Raw genomic sequence first — 23,138 nt, forward strand, 5'->3', positions numbered from 1 at the left:
CAGTGCTTACTTAATAGCACACAGAAGCATACACGCATCCCAACAAGTTTATTAGCAGCCTAACAATACAGAACATAAAAATGCAGGGTGAGGCTGAAAATGTTAATAATACCAAGAAGGTATTTTTGTTGGATATAATTCATATTAAATGGATGTTATGTAATGAAAGTTTCAAAGTAGGAGTGCAGGCAACAGTTTAGAATAGAATACAATAGAATAGATTTATTCACCTTTGAGGATTTTCTGTTTAATTGCTGCTGTCAAATTTTACAGATTATATATTTTCCACTTCTACATTAGACTTTACACATTACATAAATATATTTACAATAATCAGTTAATACAGTTACGTAATACATTATGTTTGCACACTATATATTAAACATTACATCTGATTTTATATATTGATATATTTAACTTTGTGTATTGCACAGTACTGCATTTTTTTATTGTAAATAGCTTATCATAATAAAGTATACTTTCATGACAGTCTTTCACTGTGTGATATTCTTAACTTTTAATCCATTTTTCAGTTTTACTTTGAAATTTATTCACACGCACTGTATGACCAGTTTTTAGGACCATGTTAAAAAAGCACGATGGCAAGATGTTTATAATGGTCATGAATCTTTGCTAAATGGTATATGGCATGGCAGTTGTATGTAAATTTATTGTGTTATGCTGATGTACTGAGCTTATTAGATTAAATAGATTTATTTTTTCCTTAAAATAGATCAGGCTACTGCAAATACACTCCTGGAAATTGAAATAAGAACACCGTGAATTCATTGTCCCAGGAAGGGGAAACTTTATTGACACATTCCTGGGGTCAGATACATCACATGATCACACTGACAGAACCACAGGCACATAGACACAGGCAACAGAGCATGCACAATGTCGGCACTAGTACAGTGTATATCCACCTTTCGCAGCAATGCAGGCTGCTATTCTCCCATGGAGACGATCGTAGAGGTGCTGGATGTAGTCCTGTGGAACGGCTTGCCATGCCATTTCCACCTGGCGCCTCAGTTGGACCAGCGTTTGTGCTCGACGTGCAGACCGCGTGAGACGACGCTTCATCCAGTCCCAAACATGCTCAATGGGGGACAGATCCGGAGATCTTGCTGGCCAGGGTAGTTGACTTACACCTTCTAGAGCACGTTGGGTGGCACGGGATACATGCGGACGTGCATTGTCCTGTTGGAACAGCAAGTTCCCTTGCCGGTCTAGGAATGGTAGAACGATGGGTTCGATAACGGTTTGGATGTACCGTGCACTATTCAGTGTCCCCAGTGGTGTACGGCCAGTGTAGGAGATCGCTCCCCACACCATGATGCCGGGTGTTGGCCCTGTGTGCCTCGGTCGTATGCAGTCCTGATTGTGGCGCTCACCTGCACGGCGCCAAACACGCATACGACCATCATTGTCACCAAGGCAGAAGCGACTCTCATCGCTGAAGACGACACGTCTCCATTCGTCCCTCCATTCACGCCTGTCGCGACACCACTGGAGGCGGGCTGCACGATGTTGGGGCGTGAGCAGAAGACGGCCGAGCGGTGTGTGGGACCGTAGCCCAGCTTCATGGAGACGGTTGCGAATGGTCCTCGCCGATACCCCAGGAGCAACAGTGTCCCTAATTTGCTGGGAAGTGGCGGTGCGGTCCCCTACGGCACTGCGTAGAATCCTACGGTCTTGGCGTGCATCCGTGCGTCGCTGCGGTCTGGTCCCAGGTCGACGGGCACGTGCACCTTCCGCCGACCACTGGCGACAACATCGATGTACTGTGGAGACCTCACGCCTCACGTGTTGAGCAATTCGGCGGTACGTCCACCCGGCCTCCCGCATGCCCACTATACGCCCTCGCTCAAAGTCCGTCAACTGCACATACGGTTCACGTCCACGCTGTCGCGGCATGCTACCAGTGTTAAAGACTGCGATGGAGCTCCGTATGCCACGGCAAACTGGCTGACACTGACGGCGGCGGTGCACAAATGCTGCGCAGCTAGCGCCATTCGACGGCCAACACCGCGGTTCCTGGTGTGTCCGCTGTGCCGTGCGTGTGATCATTGCTTGTACAGCCCTCTCGCAGTGTCCGGAGCAAGTATGGTGGGTCTGACACACCGGTGTCAATGTGTTCTTTTTTCCATTTCCAGGAGTGTATTTATACTTGGTACTGTCATCATATTAAATTCCTTAAAGTAATTTCTACAAGATTCTGATGGTGCATGTAACATCCTTTTTCTACCATTTAAATATTATTTTTGCATCACTGGAATATTTCTGTGATAGAATTTTATATGACAGATGTGAGTGGAAGAAGGTAAAGTATACATATAATAAGAACATTTTGGTGATGCAACTTCTCTATTTGTGCAATAGACACTACCTGAGAGAGTCTGTTACATATTTTGTATGTATGAGTATGTTATGCAAGCCTTTAGTCAATATGAAAACTAAGAAGTTTTGCTGAGGTATTGTCCTGTTTCAGTGCATTTCAATAGAACAATATTCTTCAGTTTTTGTATAATTTGCCTTGAATCATGTGCTGCATGTGTCTTTTTTGTTGTTACATTAAGCTGTAGACCATCCAGGTTCTCTCCTGTACAACTAGTGTAGCACTGTCTACATAGGGCACAGTTTCACAAGGCAATACTAAGGGCAGATCATATATATATATATAATAAATAAAATAGTGTTGAAGAACTGAGCCATGAGATACTTCTGTTAAGGCTGGTAGACAATCTGAGTTTTGATTCTCTGAACACATAAGTTGCTGCCTGTCACTGAGGTAGGACTGCATAAAGTCAAGAGCATTCTCTCTTTTTCCATACTAATATAACTTTTTAGTCAGTATTTCAAATGAGAGTGTCTCAAAGGCTATACTTACATCATGTAGTGTGGCATAAATAATTGTTATATACTTTCACCGTAATGCTTTCAGCTGCTTTAACAGTAGAGTTGCCAGGCTTGAATCCCTATTGTGCCGAACAGAGTTATTTATTGCATTGAACATCCTGGACAATCTTTTGTTGCATACAGTACTTGATTATCTTTGCTATTACTGGGATAAATGAGATGGATGAGTAATTTTCTGCTGGTGCTTTGTTGATTGTTTGTATTATTACCAATAGTTGACAGTAGTGCTTCAGCTTTGCTCAAATCTTTCTCTAACTTGATGGCTGAGAAGGGCTTGCCAAAAAATGTGTTTAATACATCTGGTTGCTTCAGAAAAGCACTGGCTTTCATTTCAGAGTTTATTTCTGTTTTATTGACCTCCCATCCAAGCTTACATTTGTTTTGTGCATTAAGAATGTGTTCACCATTTACTTTACATTTAAGTAACTGGATTTCTGATTTATAATCCCCTTTTGCTGAGTACATTTGGTTGAGTTTGTTATCATTTTTATACTAGCTGCATAGTCTTTTGGGTTTAATAGGATGCTCTGCTTGCAATGATCCTAGTGATATGAAGAACAGATTTCATTAGAATCTTTAATGATTTGGCTGCAGACTTGTTTGCTTTCACATCCTGCAGGATTAATTTATTCCAGTTTATTAAGTTTGATTTGCCTTTTAACTGGTTTAACTTGTGACCATTAATGGTTCAAATCAGACTTCCATTTTCAGTGGAACAGCTATGTATTTTATTATTTAAGGGATCTCAGATGACTGAGGATGACATGGCTGTTGGTGAACTATATTTAGCATTATCTATTTCTTGCCTCTACAGTTCATATGGAGGCAATGTGTTTAATGGTGTTCCCAGTTTAGGCCAATTGCATCTATAAATGTTACATTTTTATATTTTCTACAGATTCTTTCCAGATAACTCTCAAATTCTGTAATTTCTGTGGTTACACATGGCCATCAAGGAAGATCATATCATTTGCGTTCACTATGATCTGTTGCATTCGTACAATACAAATCACAAAGGTTTAAAAATAAATAAATAAAAAAAAGATTCCCTACTGCCATGGTCCTGTTCTTATGTAAATGTCATTTTCTCCCCCAAAAAGCACCAAATAGTTTTCAGTCTGCATTACCACTGGCTTCTGAGCAATATTTTTTTTGAAATAACATCAAGAGGACCACCAGCATATGTAAAACTGATGAGAAAAGAAATTTGTGACACAAATTTTTTGCTTTTTCTGGGAGTAGTTTTGGTAGATTTCTTTCTGCACCTATTGGACTTTTATTCTGAGTACCTTTTGTAATTATAGATTTGTTACTAGGCTACATTTCATTTGTCTGTGGGTTTCAATGAATGCTTTGGTGGTAGAAACAATTCCATGTTGGCATTAATCAGTGGTCGTCAAACATTTTTGTTCAAGAATTAATTTGACATTATGGGGTGGCACCTCAGGTTGCATATGCAATCATCTTATTATTAATTGGTAATCTGCATAAATTAGTATGGTGTTGTTTTGACCATTGGTCCAAAGACTGGTGTGATGCTGCTTGCCATGCTACTCTAGCCTGTGCAAGCCTCTTCACCTCCAAATAACTGCTACAACCTACATCCTTCTGAATCTGCTTACTGTATTTGTATTCATCTCTTGGTCTCCCTGTATGATTTTTAAGTGTGTCTCCCCCCCCCCCCCCCCCCCCTTCCCCACACACCTCACTCCAGTACTAAATTCGAAATCCCATAATGGCTCAGCATGTGTCCTATCAACTAATCCCTTCTTCTTGTCAGGTTGTGCCACAAATTTCTTTTCTCATTATTTTTATCCATTCAGCATTCTTCTGTAGCACCACACTTCAAAAGCCTCTACTCTCTTGTCTAAACTATTTCTCATCCACGTTTCACTTCCATATGTGGCTACACTGCAGACAAATGCTTTTACAAAAGACTTCCTACCACTTAAATCTGTATTCTATGTTAACAAATTTTTCTTCTTCAGAAACACTTTTCTTGCCATTGCCAGTTTACATTTTATATCCTCTCTATGTTGGCCATCACCAGTTATTTTACTGCCCAAATAGCAAAACCCATCAACTACTTTGAGTGTCTCGTTTCCTAATCTAATTCCTTCAGAACTGTCTGATATAATTTGATTGTATTCCATTATCCTTGTCATGCTTTTATTGATGGTCATCTTATATCCTCCTTCCAAGACACTGTCTGTTCCATTTAACTGCTCTTCCAAGTCCTTTACTGTCTCTGACAGGATTACAATGTCATCAGCAAACCTCAGAGCTTTTATTTCTTCTCCCTGAACTTTAATTTCTACCCCAGGTTTTACTTTGGTTTCCTTTACTGCTTGCTCAGTGTACAGACTGAATAACATCGGGGATAGGAATCCCAGTTCTTCTCATGTCCTGCCTGTTGTATCCTCATTAATATGTGAAATTGTTGCTTTGATGTGAGCTCACAGTTCATGCACACCCCTCAGTACGGTATGGTAGACAGCAGCTTTCTTTAAGTCCCAAAGTAAACAGCCTGATGAGGTTATGTCTGGATGCTTTGGGGATCAGGAAATAGGGCCTCCTCTGCTAATCCAGCAACCTGGAAATATAATGTCCAAAGCCTTCCTAATGGTGGAGGTCGAGTGAGGAGGGGCACTGTCCTGCTGTAGCATTATACTGAGGTGAAGTTCCTCAATGTGTGGAAGTGCAAACTGTTCCAACATATTCAGATAAACCTTTGAAAAAAAAAAATAAAAATAAAAGAAAAATCAATTCCCCAACACAGTCATGAAGCAGATCACACCATAGCTTTACCTCTGGACTATTGTGCACTGTTCCCATGTTAAATTATGGGTTCTCAGAGCAATTGATGCTCATATTGTGTCTGTTTACCTTCTGGGACACATGAAAGCAAGCTTCATTCATGAATATCACATTTTTCAGACAGTCTGGGTCACCATCAATGTGACTTAGAATCTCAATTGCAAAGCATTGTGCTTTGGCCTATCATCAGATTGAAGCACATGCAGCAGCTGCACTTTGTGGGCATGAAGCTTGTGCCTCTTGTGGAGCACCCTGTACACCACGGTTGGTGATTACTGCAACTGTTGAGACATTTGACGTATTGATTTGGTTGGGCCCCAGATAAATTCCTGTTGCAACTGTTCTACATTCATATCACTCATGCTCAGATGCCCGGAACTCGTCCTCTTCTCCTCATGGCACTTCTGGATTCCTCATGTACCACTGTCAGATAGTTGGATGTGGCAATAGTGTGCTTCTATAAGGTGTCCAGAAGATCTGTTGCATCTGGGTATCAGATTTGCCCTCTGTCAATCATTACACATACTGTGCTATGAGCTGGGGGTGACCATTTAAATCAATAACTAACCTGAAAAGAAAAAACAAAAAATAAAACAAAACAGAAAATCAGTTTAGGTGAATGTGAACATAGTGCCACAAACCACATCTTTTTACCTATCCCTATGTCTGAAATAAGCTTGATCAAGATTGTAAGGATAATTTTAGAATACCTTGTGTCCTATGAGCCTTCAACAGACTAACTATATTAAAAGTATGATAAGTTAGTGCTGGACCGTAAGTGCTGATGTGCTTATTGTTAAAAATCAGCACCATTCACATTTCTTCACATCAGCTTCCCTGTTCCAGACTATCACTGCCATCGGCAACCCCAGGGTTGTCATACTACAATTATTCATTCTCTGTGTATCTGACTGCATTGCCTTTGCTTAAAATATTGCTGTCTCTGTATTTTTGTCTGTTTCTGAGCATAAAAACTAGACTCTATTAACTTTAGTTACCATTTGCTGGACTGAGACTCGAATTCAGTCTAGCACATAGTTTTAAACTGCCAGGAAGTTTTATTTCAGTGTACACTCCACTACAGAGTGAAAATTTCATTCTGGAAACATCCCCCGAGCTATAGCTCAGTTGGCAGGACACTTGTCTGCGAAAGGCAAAGGTCCCGAGTTTGAGTCTCAATCTGACACATAATTTTAACCTGCAAAGAAGTTTCATATCATTACTCTACTACGGAGTGAAAATTTCATTCTGTATCAGACAAACTGCAGACAATTTGCCTTAAACCTGTGTAAAGATGGTCTTACTCTTTGGGCAGTATGATAAACCTTTGGTGAACTGTTTTGTGGAAGATGATTATGCAGAATTTAGAAAATTGTTGTGGAGAGAAGAGTGTACACAAGCACCATAATGCTTTCCATGTGAACACTTCTGGTAGGTGGCTATTTGCACAGCTAATTACCAGATGCATCCAGTCTGCTCAAAGCACTATCCACCTTATGCCAGTGATTCTTAATGTGTTCCCAGTATAGTGTAAAAGCATCTGAAAGACAGATGTGCAAAAAAATTTAGTTGCAGTTGAAAAAATAATTAATGAAACAAAACTCTACAAACTGAACACTAGAAGCCTCTGTAATAAAAAGAGGTGAACTTCTAATACCTATGCAAGAAACTGAAAAGGCAAATGGAAGGTAACAGATGTGTTGAGCTTATTAGGACTTCACATGGGAATCACTGAAATTGAATAGGTGCATCTTGCTGGATGCAAGCTAATATCACACTACTGCAGAACCAGTAAGGAAAGGGAGAAGGGCTTTGCACAAAAAATTAGGTAAAGTTCCTGGTCATTCAGGTTAGTGAATATTGTGCTTATCAGCTCTTTAAATGCTGGATCACAAAGTTGACCAAGAAACACAAAAGATAGTTTGACAATTTACCAGCAGTAAATACTTTAACCTTTTAAAGTTAGCTAGAGACAGTTTTAGTAACATTATGCAGGATTAACAGGTGAATAATTGTTTGTGAAGGCTTCAATGTTGAATTTAAGCCAGTATTACTGATCCAGGACACCTAGAGCTATTAAATGACCAGGTTTGGACTATTTTCCACAGTAAAATACCATACGAGTTGTTGACAAATTGTTTTACACCCATCTTGCTTCAGTGAGTTATATGTAAAAATAATAGTTAATGGTCTGTGTGCCCCCTATGATCAACTATAATATGTACATCAGTTGTATTCAGAGTGTAGAAGAAAGGTCTTGTATCACAAAATGATACAAAAAAGACTTGGTGACTGTGTTTAGAGACATGTCTTGGCAAAATTTGGAAAGAGCACAATTTCAGTCTTTGTTTCCCCTAAAAGAAACAAGGTTATTAAAAAATTTAGTGGGAGAAAGGTGAGGGATGGATAACTCTAGTGCTAGATAGAGAGAGCTCCACTTAATGTAAGTCAAGAGCTGAAACTGTATTATGATCAGCATCATAAAATCGTCAAGGATATTATTAAAAAAAGTAAAATACCTGCACTGTGCTCAAAAAATAACACACTCCAATATAAAAAGAAAAAGAATTATTAAACAATAAATAAACAAATGTAGTAATCCAAACAAAAATGACTTTCCAGAAAACAGTTCTGACCAGCAAATTCAGTTTCACACAGTGCCAGCAAACAATGAACCCAACAATACACAAAATAAAACAGATGCATTAGATTTACTTTTACAAACACTGCATACAACATCAACAAACATTTCTTTAAAAAAAAAAAAAAATCCTCAAGGAGACTACAGAATGTATCAGCTCAATAAAAAGTAGTAGTTGTGTTGGTTATGACATTGTTTCTAGCAGACTATAAAAATCTTGTGCTGATTTGGTTGCACTGCCATTAATTTATCTTACTAAGTAATCAATAACTTACTGCATACTTCCTGATGGCCATAAATATGATGCAGTACTCCCATTTTAAGCAAGCGTGTCCAATTACTGACTCATTTCACTCCTCCAATCTTTTTAAGTGACCTGTGGTAGAATAATGACTTGCTTTTTCTGAACAGAACTTGTTGACTGCATATCAGTTTGGCGTTAATGGAACCCACTGACACATTACGACATAAGACATAATACCAATATGAGTATGGGAGAATAAAATATGTTGTCTCCCTTAAGGACCGGTGCTGGACCCACTCCTGTTCTTAACAGACAGAAATGATCTTCCTATAATTTTAAAGAATGGTTTAAAACTGTAATTGTTATTGATGACAAAAGCAAACTAGTGTTTGGTCCACACTCAGTGGTATTAGACATGCCTCAGATGATAGCTGAACAGGCTCACCCATGGTTCGCAGTAAGTAGTTTGAGCCTTTATTTGCCACACAAAGAAATTTTGTGAAGAAGAAAATATTAAATTAGATGTATATGGTCAAGTTAACAATTCTAAATGCATTTCTTTTCAAAACTTGGTATGTTGCCTTCAAGTATCAGTGCTGACAAAAGCAATTGGCACTGCACTATAAATACTACGGTGTTGTTCCTGTGGCTGAAAAATGGTTGAATTTTATACTATTTCATGTGAAGTGTCTTAAAACAATTGCTTTTTATTTCAAAGCACAGTCCAATATTGCTGTTTCCGTATTTTACAGTTGAATACCCCTGAGGACAATGCCAATGTCTTTCCTTTTGGCCCATACTCTGGCCAGTGACCAAAACTCTCATACTGTACATCATGCACTGGCACAAGAGCTTCTGTTTTCTTCTTCTTCTGGACTTGCTGTCCATCCAGTAGTAAAAGTCAGTCTTCCTCTTCCCAGAAAAGATATGCCCATTTACAATGTCCCAAGTAAGAATTCGCCAACACATTTGTGTAACAATTCACCTTCAAGATTCCAGAAATAGAAAAGAATGTCTGTTACAAGTTTTTTGTTAATAATGATGTGTTATGCATGGTGACTGCATCTTCAGATGTGAAACATAGCATTATTAACAAAACACTTGCTTATATGGACTGTTGTCTATTTTTGGAACATTGAACCACTGTTGCAGCATGAGGCCAAAATGGAGTGGAGTAATGTGTTCACTGTCAAGATTTTCTCTTTCCTTTTATAAGCCATTTGTTTGCACAAGGAAAAAGCATTGTCACAAAATTGAAAGGAACAGACACACTGGTAACAGATGCATGCATAACCTTGCACAGTGCCTGCTAAGCATGCACACTATTCAGAAAATTTTCATTAAAGACAACAGAATATCATTGTGTATCAGAGCCTAAACGTTGCTTGCAAGTACCACTGATCTTCCAAGGACCAAACTCTCAACATTTTTCCAAACAATTGGCAAATATAATGTTGCTTGAGAGCAACTTTGCCAAATAAAGGGTTAAGTCTGAATCTCACAAAGATTTATTTTATACAGTTTCAAGCAAACAAAATGATCTGCTGGCTGTGAAGCAGACATTCATTGTGACACACTAAGTGAAACACTATATGTAAATTTTCTTTGTGTCCACCTGAAATTAAAATGGAATCAATAGGTTGCTAAATTAATCAATAAGCTCAATTCAGAATATTTTTCTGTTTGAAATATCTCTCATTCTGTACTCCTGAAAACAAATATGTTAGATTATTTTTTATGTTTTGTCTCTGTTATCTTACAGAATTATCTCCTGAGGTAATGACCTTAAAGCAAATAAAGTGTTTATTCATTATACTTGTGCAGTACAAATATTGTGTAAAGTAGGTAATCACACATTTTGTAGAGCCATTGATTTGATTTGATTTGATTTATTATTGGTCCTGTAGATCATACAATTTGTACAGCAAAGCACATCATGATATAGGACAAGTCAATTTGAGAAATTATGTTAAGATGGTATATGACGAGAGATGACAGTAGTGGCACATAACTCACATAGCAGAATACATATAGGATACATAGACAAAATATAAAAAAAGGTGGTGTGTGATGAGAGATGACGGTTGTGCATGCTGCACATAGCAGATTACATATAAGAGATACAGACAGATTATGAGTAATAAACAATAATTAAATTATCTTACTAAGTAGAAACATCTACAACTGAATAAACAGCTTATTGCAAGTAATTAAAATTTTGTTTCAAGAAACTCATGTACGGAATAGAAACAGTGATTTAGTAGCAATTCCTGTAATTTAATTCTCATTATTTTTGGGTTTTTGCTTGTTTTTATGTCTGTTGGGAGGTGCTTGTATATTTTAATGCCCATACCCCATTCACATATAATTTTGTGTTGTGGGCTATAATGTGTAACTGTGTTTTGTTTGTGGTGTCATGTGTGTGGCAGTCTGCATTTCTGTCGAGGGCGTCCAAGTGCTGTACTGTAAAACAAGCTAGTTCCAATATATAGAGGCATGGCAGTGGCAGGATTTTTAGCTGTTGAAATAGTGGTTTACAGTGTTCAGTTCTTTTTTTACATTTCGTTATTCTTACTACTTGTTTTTGTAACTTGAAAATTGTGAGAGAATCAGAGCTCTTTCCCCAGAAGATTAGGCCATAGCTCAAGACAGAGAGAATCAGAGCTCTTTCCCCAGAAGATTAGGCCATAGCTCAAGACAGACTCAAACAGAGCATGGTACACCAGCTTCAAGGTATCTACACTGGCTGTGTCTTTTAATGATCATAATAGATAGCAGGTTTTACTAAGCTTTTGTGACAATGCCTCAATATGTAGTTTCCAGTTTAATGTGTTACTGATGGTAAGTCCAAGAAATTTGGTGTCCTACCAGTTCGTAATGTCATCTTTGCCGATAACTATAACTGCACTGAAGGCGGTTAGATTTTGTCTAGTAGTTCATACTTACAGTTTTTTTGAATATTTATAAGTAGTCTATTTGCTTCAAACCACGATTCTAAATGACAAGTAGTTTCATTAACTGCATCTTGCAATTTGTCACCTCTACTGGTTATCAGGATATTTGTGTCGTCCGCAGACAGAAAGGAGTTGGCATTTGGTATGTGTTCTGGGAGATCATTTATGAACAATATGAAAAGAACAGGGACAAGGACAGATCTCTGAAGGACGCCATTTGTTGTATGTAGTATATCTGATCTGCAGTGCCTGAATGTCTCTGATTTTCTTATTTCTACATATTGCTTTCTTTGACTAAGGTAGCTATGGAACCAATTGTGGGCTACACCTCTAATCCCATTCTTTTGGAGTTTCATAAGCAGCAGCTTGTGGTCGACCATGTCAAAGGCCTTGGACTGTTCAAGAAATATACCGACAGCAGGTTGTTTATGGTCAACGAAACTTGAGCACTTTTCAAGGAATGAATACAGAGCATGTGTGGTGGTCCTATTTTCCAAAATCCATATTGGGAAGATGTTATTATGTTGTTAGAATTGAAACATATTTCTAATCTAGTTAACATACAGTATTCAAATATTTTGAGAAGGCAGATAGTATAGCAATTGGCCTATAGTTTGTCATGTCCGTTTTCTCTCCCTTCTTGTAGAGAGGTATAATTTTAGCAAGTTTTAGCTGGTTTGGAAATGTTCCCTCTAGAAATGAGGTATGTATGATATTTGACAGGGGTCCACTGATGTAATTTGAACACTTATGAAGTAAGAAGCAGGGTATCAAATCATGCCCTGCAGAATAAATCTTTTTGACTCTTTTTTTAATAATATCTTCAATTTCATATGGTGTTATAGGAGATAGAAAAAAGGAGTTCAGAGGAGTATTATTTTTGAGACAAGAGTGTGCAGTGTTTGGAGAGTTAGTCAGGAGATTTGTGGGAGGAGAGTGAACAGTATTTGAAGAGTTGGTTAGGAGATTTGTGGAAATTTCTGAAAAATAGCTGTTGAATTTGTTGGCAATTTTATGTGCATTTTCAGTCTTTTGTCCTTCTATATTTAGTATGATTTTATCCTCTATCCTTAACTTTCTACCAGTCTGTTCATTTACTATACCCCAGATGGTCTTACATTTGTTGGAAGAGCACCTAATTGTTTTATCAATGTTATGAGCTTTTTTAGCCCATTTGACAACTCTCCTGTATGTGTTTTTGTAATTTTTATAGTATACCTTGAACTCTTTGGATTTGCCACTGTCCAGTTTGCTAAGTCTGTGCAGCAGCCTCATCTTTTCTGCTGAAGTTTTATTTATTTATTTATTTTATTTATCCATCCATTGACAATAAATATTGTATGGATGTTGTCAAGGGTACATGTAAGCCATTTCAAAGAAATGGGACACAAACAATATATATGTAAAAAAGTACAAAACAAAATAATACAATGAAGTTAATAATAATACAATGAAATTAATATAGCCTATATACATCCCTGCTTGTTATTTTAAATGCATAGTCTGTTTTTCATAAGGGTTTAGTTTTGTCCTCCCTAAACAGAAAGTCCTTATATACACAACACTGCTTAAGTATATATTTACATCACACAACAGCTGTCCTTTAAGTATGTAAATGTAATGAATGATTAGGTAATGAATGATTAGGTACAGATAGAGTATTTTCCATTTTGCCTTTATAAATATCATCAGAAAAAAATTTATTGACCTACATAGTCATTTACAGAATAAAAACATTGTTTTACTAGAAAGTTTTTAAATTCTGTTTTAAATTTGTAATCATCTTCTAACTGCCTGATGTTGACGGGCAGTGCATTGTACAGATTTGCACCGATATGGCTCACATGCCTTTGTGTATTCGTTCTTTTTGTTTGCTGAGTATTGAGTGCTACGCTATTACTGGTATTGTAGTTATGAAAGTCGGCATTTGTCTGAAAATCTGCAATGTGGGTCCTGACATGCAATACACATTTGTATATGTATAATGATGGTATAGTAAGTATTCTAAGCTTTTTGAATATGGGTTTGCAGTGTGTCTTTGGATGACTGTAAGTTATTATTCGGATGGCCCTCTTCTGCAACAAAAAAATTTGTTTAATCGCCCTGTTGTGGAACCCCAAAATATTATTCCGTATGTGGCAAGAGATAGAAAATAGCCAAAATATGCCATCCTGGCACCCTCTGAGGTACAAACATTAGCAATAATTCTGAGGGCAAAACAGGCTGAATTAAGTTTCTGTGCAAGTTTTGTTACGTGGTCATTAAAATTTAAGTTTTCATACACATGAATCCCCAGCAATTTTGTGGATGTCACTCTGTCTAAGGCTTTGTCACCCCACACCAGATTGAGATTTACATTTTGACATCTTTTCCCAAACTGCATATAATTTGTTTTATTTACATTCAATGTCAACCTGTCTGCATTGAACCAAGAGTGGATGTAATTTAGCACTTTATCAGCAGTTGTTGGTAGCAATTGCTATGGTGCACTTATTATCACACTAGTATCATCTGCAAATATTATTGCTTTGGCTGCATCATCTGAGGTGTGAAAATCATTTATATAGACAAGAAACAATATGGGCCCTAGGATGCTGCCTTGTGGTACTCCTATTTCTACATTTTTTGCCTCTGATACTGAATTTATTTTGTGGTTGGAGTAAGTTGATGTCAGTCCTACAAACTGTGTTCTGTTTTTTAGGTATGATTCAAACCATTTTTTTCCTATCCCATGTATACCCAACGCTTCCAATTTTTCTAAAGGAATGTCCTGGTTCACAGTGTCAAAAGCTTTGGAGAGGTCTAAATTTACTCCTACTACACCTAATCTTTTTCTAGATTTTTGATTATTTGTTCAGGTTTGCACATTACTGCTGTTTTGGTATTTTTACGTGATTGGAAGCCATGCTAATTTCTGTTTAGTAAATTATGGTCTTTAGATATTTTTTGATTCGGTACTTCATCAGTTTTTCTAGTATTTTTTAATTTGTGACACAAGCATTCTGTTTTTTTGTTAATGATAGTCTTTGTTTTCTCTGGGAAGTGGCAATTAAAGTAATATTCAAATATCTGCAGAAAATTGTCATATTTTTCATTTGTTGTCGAGGAAGTAAATACACTTTTCCAGTCTTCTTTCTCTAAGCTAAGTACAAAGTTGTTTATGTTGCTATCACTACAACTTCTACATTTAATAACTGTTTCTCCTGTTGGGAGTACATTGAGTGGTGGATTAAAATATATTGTTAGTGCACTGTGATCTGAAAAACCAACATCTATAATTTTTACAGTGCAATCAGTGTTAGTAGCAACCTGATCAAGACAGCTGTTTAATCTCATAGGACATATAACTTTCATATTTAAGTTGAATGACATCATTAAATTAACTAATTGGGACTTTCAAGCAGATTCTTCAAGGAAATCAATGTTGAGATCACCACATATTATTATATTTTTTGAGTTGTTGTCACAAAAACCTTTTTCTAGCAATAGTGCAAAGTTTCTGAGGAAGACTGAAAAGTTACCACTAGGTGATCTATATACACACATTATATACATATTTAGGTCGGCAAGTACTACCCCAGCTATTTCAATGTCTTTGTCTAAGGAATACACTTCACAGGGATGGAAAGGTTCACAGCTAATGGTATTTCTTATGTATATACAAGTTCCACCGCCTTTGTAATTTTTCCTAGAATAGTGGTGGACTAATCTGGAGTTTTGAATATACTTTTAGCCAGTGTTCACTAATACACAGTAAGTGCATGTCTGACAAAACATCAGTATCAATTGTAAGAATTTCAAGTGTTTTCATATATTTTGGACATTTCTGTTAATAATGCGTTAGTAAGTACGTTTTCCTCGGCAGTTTCTGTGCATTCCATGGCGAGTAAAGAAGTGTCATGTAGTTCTTACACTCAGTTCTACATCTACATATGTACTCTGCAAGCAGCCTTACAGAGTATTACCTAGGACACTTCTAGCGCCTCTGTCTTTTCCCCCTTTCCTGTTCCATTCATGAATGGGGTGTGGCAAGAATCATTGTTGGCGAAGCTCTGTGTGAGTTCTGATTTCTCTGGTTTTGTTATCATGATCATTTGACACGACTTATGGGGGAGAAAGTAATATATTGCATGACCCTGTGTGGAATGTACACTCTCAAAGTTTAAGCAGAAAACCTCTCCATGATGCCCAATGCCTCTGCAGTGTAGAGTGCCATAAATATCGATATTTGTTCAGTGTATAAGTGTGCTATCTTTGAGGAGAGGGCTTTGGGAGGATGTTGGCCGCTAACGGCAGTTAGCCTCCAGACTTGTATCTGTGTAGAAGCGAAGTGCTAATAAATCTGTATAGGAGAGGGTTCTAGATGTTGCTGCCATAACCACTCCCTTCGGGCTGTTTCAATACAAATTTATGCCGTTTGGGTTGAAAAACGCCCCCCAAACATGGCAGCGTTTCATCAATCAAACTTTATCCCATCTAGACTTCTGTTTCGTATAGATGGACGAGATATTGGTTTTTGCTTCTACTTTGGAACAGAGTGAGGAGCGTGTTCAAGTCATGACAGATATTTTAGCAGCCACTGGTATTGAACTGAACAATAAAAAGACTCAATTGCACCAGTCATCCGTCACATTCCTAAGTTATGTTGTGTCATCGGACGATCTGACACCACCGCAGGACAAGATCAAACCTGTTCTCGAGATGCCACGCCCCCAGACTTATAGGGAATTATGCAGGTTCATCGTAACAGTTAATTAATACCATAAACATTTGCCAGCCGCTTCTGCGGTGCAGGCTCCTCTCACAGATGCTCTCGCTGGCCCACAAACTTCTGGCACCCGACAGGTCCCATGGACACCAGACATGGACAAGGCATTTAACTAACTCAAACAGCTGTTGGCCTCCGCTGCCACTATTGCTCACCCGCGTGCAGATGCCACAATGTTTATCACTACTGACGCTAGTGACAATGCTGTCGGCGCAGTACTAAGTCACACATACAATGATGTTAGGACCCCCCCCCCCCTGCAGTTTTTCTCAAAAAAGCTAAACAACGCGCAGAAGAAATACTCAGCATTCGACAGAGAATTACTTGCAGTTTATGAGGGCATAAGACACTTCAGAACTGATGTTGAGGGATGAGATTTCTATGTGCTCACCGATTACAAGCCGTTGGTTCCTACCATAAAAAATCCTGTGGCTGATCCGCCCCCACGACGCTTTCACCACGTCGTTTACATTTTGCAATTTACAAATGACATTCGCTACATCCGAGGAGTGAACAATGTGGTTGCCGATTTTCTCTCGCGTGTTGGTGCTGTCACAACCTTAATTGATTTAACGGACCTACCTTGGTTGCAATCGGCAGACCCTGATACCATGCAGTTAATTTCGGACCACAGCTCCTCTGTCCAACCGGTACGCTTTACTTTCCCTGGCATATCTGGCTTAGTGTGGTGTGATGAATCGACTGGTACGTTGCGGCCATTCATTCCTAAGCCCCTTCAACACCAGGTCTTTGACAAATTATATACATTAGCACACCACGGTGTCAAAGCTTTAACTCGTCTGGTATCTGAACGGTTTGTCTGGAGAGACATGCGCCATGACTGTCAGTCTTGGGCCAGGGCATGCGTGTTGTGTCAACAGAACAAAGTTTCCAGGCACACTTACCCACCCCTTGGCTGTTTTGCCCAACCGTCAGGCCGGTTTCACCATGTTCATGTGGACCTCGTAGGCCCTTTGCCCCCCTCCGAGGGTTTCCGTTACTTGTTTACAGCTATTGACAGGATGAATCGGTGGGATGAGGCTGTGCCTATTCCGAACATTACCTCTGAGACAGTAAGTTGAACATTCTTAGATTCGTGGATCTCTAGATTTGGCTCACCTGTTTACCTCACCACTGACCAGGGACAACAATTCGAGTCTTCAGTTTTCTCCGACTTATGTAAAATGTGTGGTATTGTCAAAATTCATACTTCCCCATACCACCCCCAAAGCAATGGGCTTGTCGAGCGATGGCATCGCACCTTAAAGTCTGCCTTGTGTTGCCATGACTCACTATGGACAGAAGCACTGCCCTTCGTGCTTCTTGGCCTTCGTGCAACTTTCAAGGAAGACCTGCGTTTGCACTGCAGCAAAATTCAGCCGCCACCTCCGGCTACTCATACACCTCCACGCGTGTACATACCACGCACGCTAGACTCTTGTGAGTACGTGTTTCTCAGAGACGACTCAATCAGAGCCCTGCTTCAGTTGCGCTACACAGGTCCTTACATGGTCGTCAAACGCTCCGAGAATAACATGGATCTCCTCATAAAAGACTCTGTAACCACAGTCACACTCAACCGAGTGAAACCAGCTTTCATTGAGTGTCAGGTGAACCTCCCTGATTCTGCCCCTATTTCTCCCATTCCTGGTTCGAGTGGCCATCCATCTTCTCATACCGTACATTTGGGTACTGATTCACCACAGCGTGCTTCTCTGCCGAGCACTGCTTCTTCTCCGCGTTCATCTAATTCTAGTGGCCAATCTTTTTGAGGTTTCACTCCTCACAGCCCTCGCAGTCGAACTGCCAACCACTCGGATTCTACCATTGTGTTACCATCTTCTTGTGACAGCTCTTTGTCACGCCATTCAATCCACGCTGGCTCCTCGTTGCATTCGGTCACACTCCCTCATCCGTCAGCTGATCGCCCGAGGTTGTCGCCTGCGCATTCCTGTGCACCTGCCACCCCCCTCTTCTCAGATGCTTCCCCCTGCCATGGCTTTCCCACACCTCCCTGCCTCCCTACCATTGCTCATACAGGTGCCACCCAAGAATTCACAACACATGTACACCCTGATGACATACATAAATTATCCGTTGTCGTAGATGGCGATACGGTGTGTGTGTTACTCACGTGTGACAATGTTAAGGGAGGAAGTGCAGAAACTCGTGTGGTGCACCACTCTAAATTGAGCACAAGTGCTGAGTGTGGCAATTTACGTGCCTTTGTTAGGCCTTCTGGCAAGGTGATTCTCCGCTGTTGTCTCAGCTATGCTCCATGTCTTCCATGTTAAAATATTTGCATCTGGAAATGCTTCAAGGCCACCATAATCACAATGATTGCCCCACACAACTGCAAGTGTGAGCCATGTACTCCCTCCAAATAGAGCTTGTACATCACACGTGAAGTTCAGTTTAAGTCCACGAAACACATTCGGACCTCCAATCAGTTGTTGTTTATTGAACTGACCAGCCAAGTCAATATCAATTGCCTTCAAAGATCTGTAGACAGGAACGCTGCGCCGCCAGCGACGACGCCATGCACGTCGCAGAGGCATTGCTGTGGCACGTTGATACAAATAAACGTAGCAAGCCAACGCCCAGCGAGACCCAGTGCTATGCTTCCGCACTCCTCGACGTTCGCAGAGCGAATGACGCTCCGTGCTGCGGCGCAGCGCCAGAGCGCGGCGCTTATCGCTTGCATCACTTCCGGTGATAAACTTGATTTTCGAGCAACATGGGCCTAGTAAATCTAGGGCCCGTGTTACGCGGGCGCTCTCTCTCTAGCACTGCTCAGCGCTCTCTCTCGCACACTCAAGGTCACGCGCACTGCGCACCTCCACTCCAGGACAGTACATTGTCTTCAGCCACTGGTGTCGCTTGCTGTGCTGACTTCGCCGTCGACGTACCGGGTTAAACCCCCCCCCCCGGTCTCCTACGAGTCGACCGCTTCCGCCTGACATGGAAGAACTGTACGTTGCCTTTCTAACTTCTCACCCCTTTCCCCATGTACAGGGACATACTCCATACTGCGCGGGGGGAGGGGGGGGGGGGCTATGTGGCATAAATATCGATATTTGTTCAGTGTATAAGTGTGCTATCTTTGAGGAGAGGGCTTTGGGAAGATGTTGGCCGCTAACAGCAGTTAGCCTCTGGACATGTATCTGTGTATAAGCGAAGTGCTAATAAATCTATATCTGAGAGATTTATAGTTGTTTACCTACAACTATATCCTATTCCCTCACCTCTCTTGTAGCATCTACCACTGGAGTTTGTTGGGCATCTCAGTAATGTTCTCATATCAAATAAGCAATTTCATGATGAAATGCTGCACTCTTAATTGGATCTTCTGTAACTTTTCTACTAATCCTGCTTGGTAAGCATCAAAGACTGGTGAACAATATTCAAGAATAGGTTGAACAAGTGTTTTCTAAGGCACTTCTCTCATTGATGAATTAAATTTCCTTAACATTTTCACAATGTCCCAGCTCGACAATTGCTTTTTATACTGGTTCTCTTATGTGGTCATTTCGTTTTGGTTCGCTCTGGATGGTTAATCCTAGGTACTGCTGTTTCCAGTGATTTGTTGCCAATATTTTTATGAAACAATAGAATTCCATGACCTATGTGTAAGTAACACGTTATTTGCATTCAGGGTCAATTCTCAGCCCCTGCACCAAGTGTGGATTGTATGCAATGCCACAGTCTTCTGGCATTGCCACCTTTCTGTAACCCTGAGCTTCCAATATTACTGACTAGATTATTAAGATAAATTGTAAACAGCTACAATCTCATAACATTCTCTTGAGGTACCCATAAAATCACCAATAGAGCTGTTGATTTTATTCCTGGTACATGTACTCCTTGATAATTTTTATTGCTTATAACAAAAATAAGTTGCTGCAAACTTGATTATCATTGTTTATGGTGTACTCTAGTTCAAAGGTATACAAGAAGCTCACATGCAACAAGGAGGAGAAAATTGGGAATCCCTACCAATTCAAAAGAAAATTAAGATCTTAACTCACTAGCTACTCTTTTGATTTATGTTTTTTCTAGCTTCAAAGATTGATTATTTCTGTTAACTATTTGGCAAGGAACATTGTCTGTTGAAAATTTCATTACAAATAATAGTACAATTTGATCAGTTTTCTCTTGTTACAGGTGTAGGTAATTATTTTCATTGGAAACTAATCACGTATTGATATAAATATTAAGCTACCAATAAATTTATCTGTCTATTATGACTTCTTTCACCTCCAGACATTATTGTTAATTTGAAAATGGCCAAGTGCATGGTGTTTTGGACTCTACATTAAATTGTAAGTGCCCCAACAACTGGCAGGATAAGTTACTTTGAAAGTCAGAGGAAGTGAAGCCATTTCATCATCCAGTAGGGACATGAATTCAAATCAACTTTTTGGTTGATGACAGCTTTAATTTAGGATACAAACAGCTGTTATTTGATATAACTGAAGAAACAGCAGCTTTTGATCAAAGTAATATTTTTCTTCTAATGGACTTGCTTCCATTTAGCTGGCCTAAGTGGAAATCATGCTAAGCAGTGTACTGCTTGTTGATTCTTAATATAGTGTACAGATTAACTTTCAAAGAGTTTGCTTCACTTTTGTTAATCTATACCTTGGGTTGTTCCATATCCCTGGTGATTCTCTTTCTTGGTAGGATCGGTTGCTTGAGGCATTATCAGATTTGCTGAAGCTGCCCGCTCATCAAGAAATAAAATTTCTACTTGTCAGGAAATTAAATTGGTTTCTACTGTATGGATCACATTAATTTAGTTTTTAACTTAGAATTGTCAGCTGTATTCGAGATAAGGTAGTTAGAAACTTGATGGTTTGCCAGGCATTTTCTTATATATAAAGTGGAACAAAAAACTGCCTCTAAGTTTTAAGTTGAGAATCCAAAAACTAGACTTGGTGTTGGCTATTATTTCTTGTATATCTGTGACACATGATTCAAACTCCAGTTTTCACATAAGTATTGGCATTTCTTCAGAAACCTTATAATGCAACTATTACATTTATATCATATTCCAAAATAGGTACCCTTAGCATTTCATTACTCACCTTTGACAGTTGAAACATGATCTGTGATAACAGGATAATATGTGCAGATAAAATCAAAGAACTATGGGGCCTAAGGAATTATTGTCTGGGTAACAAAAAAATGTCAAATAATTTAAACTGGAAAATAATTATGTCAGTGAAATTACAGAAATACACTCCTGGAAATTGAAATAAGAACACCGTGAATTCATTGTCCCAGGAAGGGGAAACTTTATTGACACATTCCTGGGGTCAGATACATCACATGATCACACTGACAGAACCACAGGCACATAGACACAGGCAACAGAGCATGCACAATGTCAGCACTAGTACAGTGTATATCCACCTTTCGCAGCAATGCAGGCTGCTGTTCTCCCATGGAGACAATCGTAGAGATGTTGGATGTAGTCCTGTGGAACGGCTTGCCATGCCATTTCCACCTGGCGCCTCAGTTGGACCAGCGTTCGTGCTGGACGTGCAGACCGCGTGAGACGACGCTTCATCCAGTCCCAAACATGCTCAATGGGGGACAGATCCGGAGATCTTGCTGGCCAGGGTAGTTGACTTACACCTTCTAGAGCACGTTGGGTGGCACGGGATACATGCGGACGTGCATTGTCCTGTTGGAACAGCAAGTTCCCTTGCCGGTCTAGGAATGGTAGAACGACGGGTTCGATGACGGTTTGGATGTACCGTGCACTATTCAGTGTCCCCTCGACGATCACCAGTGGTGTACGGCCAGTGTAGGAGATCGCTCCCCACACCATGATGCCGGGTGTTGGCCCTGTGTGCCTCGGTCGTATGCAGTCCTGATTGTGGCGCTCACCTGCACGGCGCCAAACACGCATACGACCATCATTGGCACCAAGGCAGAAGCGACTCTCATCGCTGAAGACGACACGTCTCCATTCGTCCCTCCATTCACGCCTGTCGCGACACCACTGGAGGCGGGCTGCACGATGTTGGGGCGTGAGCGGAAGACGGCCTAACGGTGTGCGGGACCGTAGCCCAGCTTCATGGAGACGGTTGCGAATGGTCCTCGCCGATACCCCAGGAGCAACAGTGTCCCTAATTTGCTGGGAAGTGGCGGTGCGGTCCCCTATGGCACTGCGTAGGATCCTACGGTCTTGGCGTGCATCCGTGCGTCGCTGCGGTCCGGTCCCAGGTCGACGGGCACGTGCACCTTCCGCAGACCACTGGCGACAACATCGATGTACTGTGGAGACCTCACGCCCCACGTGTTGAGCAATTCGGCGGTACGTCCACCCGGCCTCCCGCATGCCCACTATACGCCCTCGCTCAAAGTCCGTCAACTGCACATACGGTTCACGTCCACGCTGTCACGGCATGCTACCAGTGTTAAAGACTGCGATGGAGCTCCGTATGCCACGGCAAACTGGCTGACACTGACGGCGGCGGTGCACAAATGCTGCGCAGCTAGCGCCATTCGACGGCCAACACCACGGTTCCTGGTGTGTCCGCTGTGCCGTGCGTGTGATCATTGCTTGTACAGCCCTCTCGCAGTGTCCGGAGCAAGTATGGTGGGTCTGACACACCGGTGTCAATGTGTTCTTTTTTCCATTTCCAGGAGTGTATATTGAATGTTCAGTGATGATTTCTTCTCAGTTCCATGTAAAATCAGATCTCTCTCCCTCACAACCTGATATATGGGTTTATTTGAGAGTATCAGTTAGAACATCAGGAGATGACTGGTTGATTTGCAGTA

The 23,138-nt window shown here is 40.3% G+C and overlaps 1 protein-coding gene across 1 annotated transcript in view; it reads left to right on the top strand.

Moving 5' to 3' along the window:
- LOC126474385 (cytosolic carboxypeptidase Nna1) overlaps positions 1-23,138 on the top strand; it is a 325,956-nt gene that overhangs the window by 11,386 nt on the left and 291,432 nt on the right. The window lies entirely within an intron of this gene.

This window comes from Schistocerca serialis, chromosome 4 (assembly GCF_023864345.2).
Source record: "Schistocerca serialis cubense isolate TAMUIC-IGC-003099 chromosome 4, iqSchSeri2.2, whole genome shotgun sequence".
Lineage (NCBI taxonomy): Eukaryota > Metazoa > Arthropoda > Insecta > Orthoptera > Acrididae > Schistocerca > Schistocerca serialis.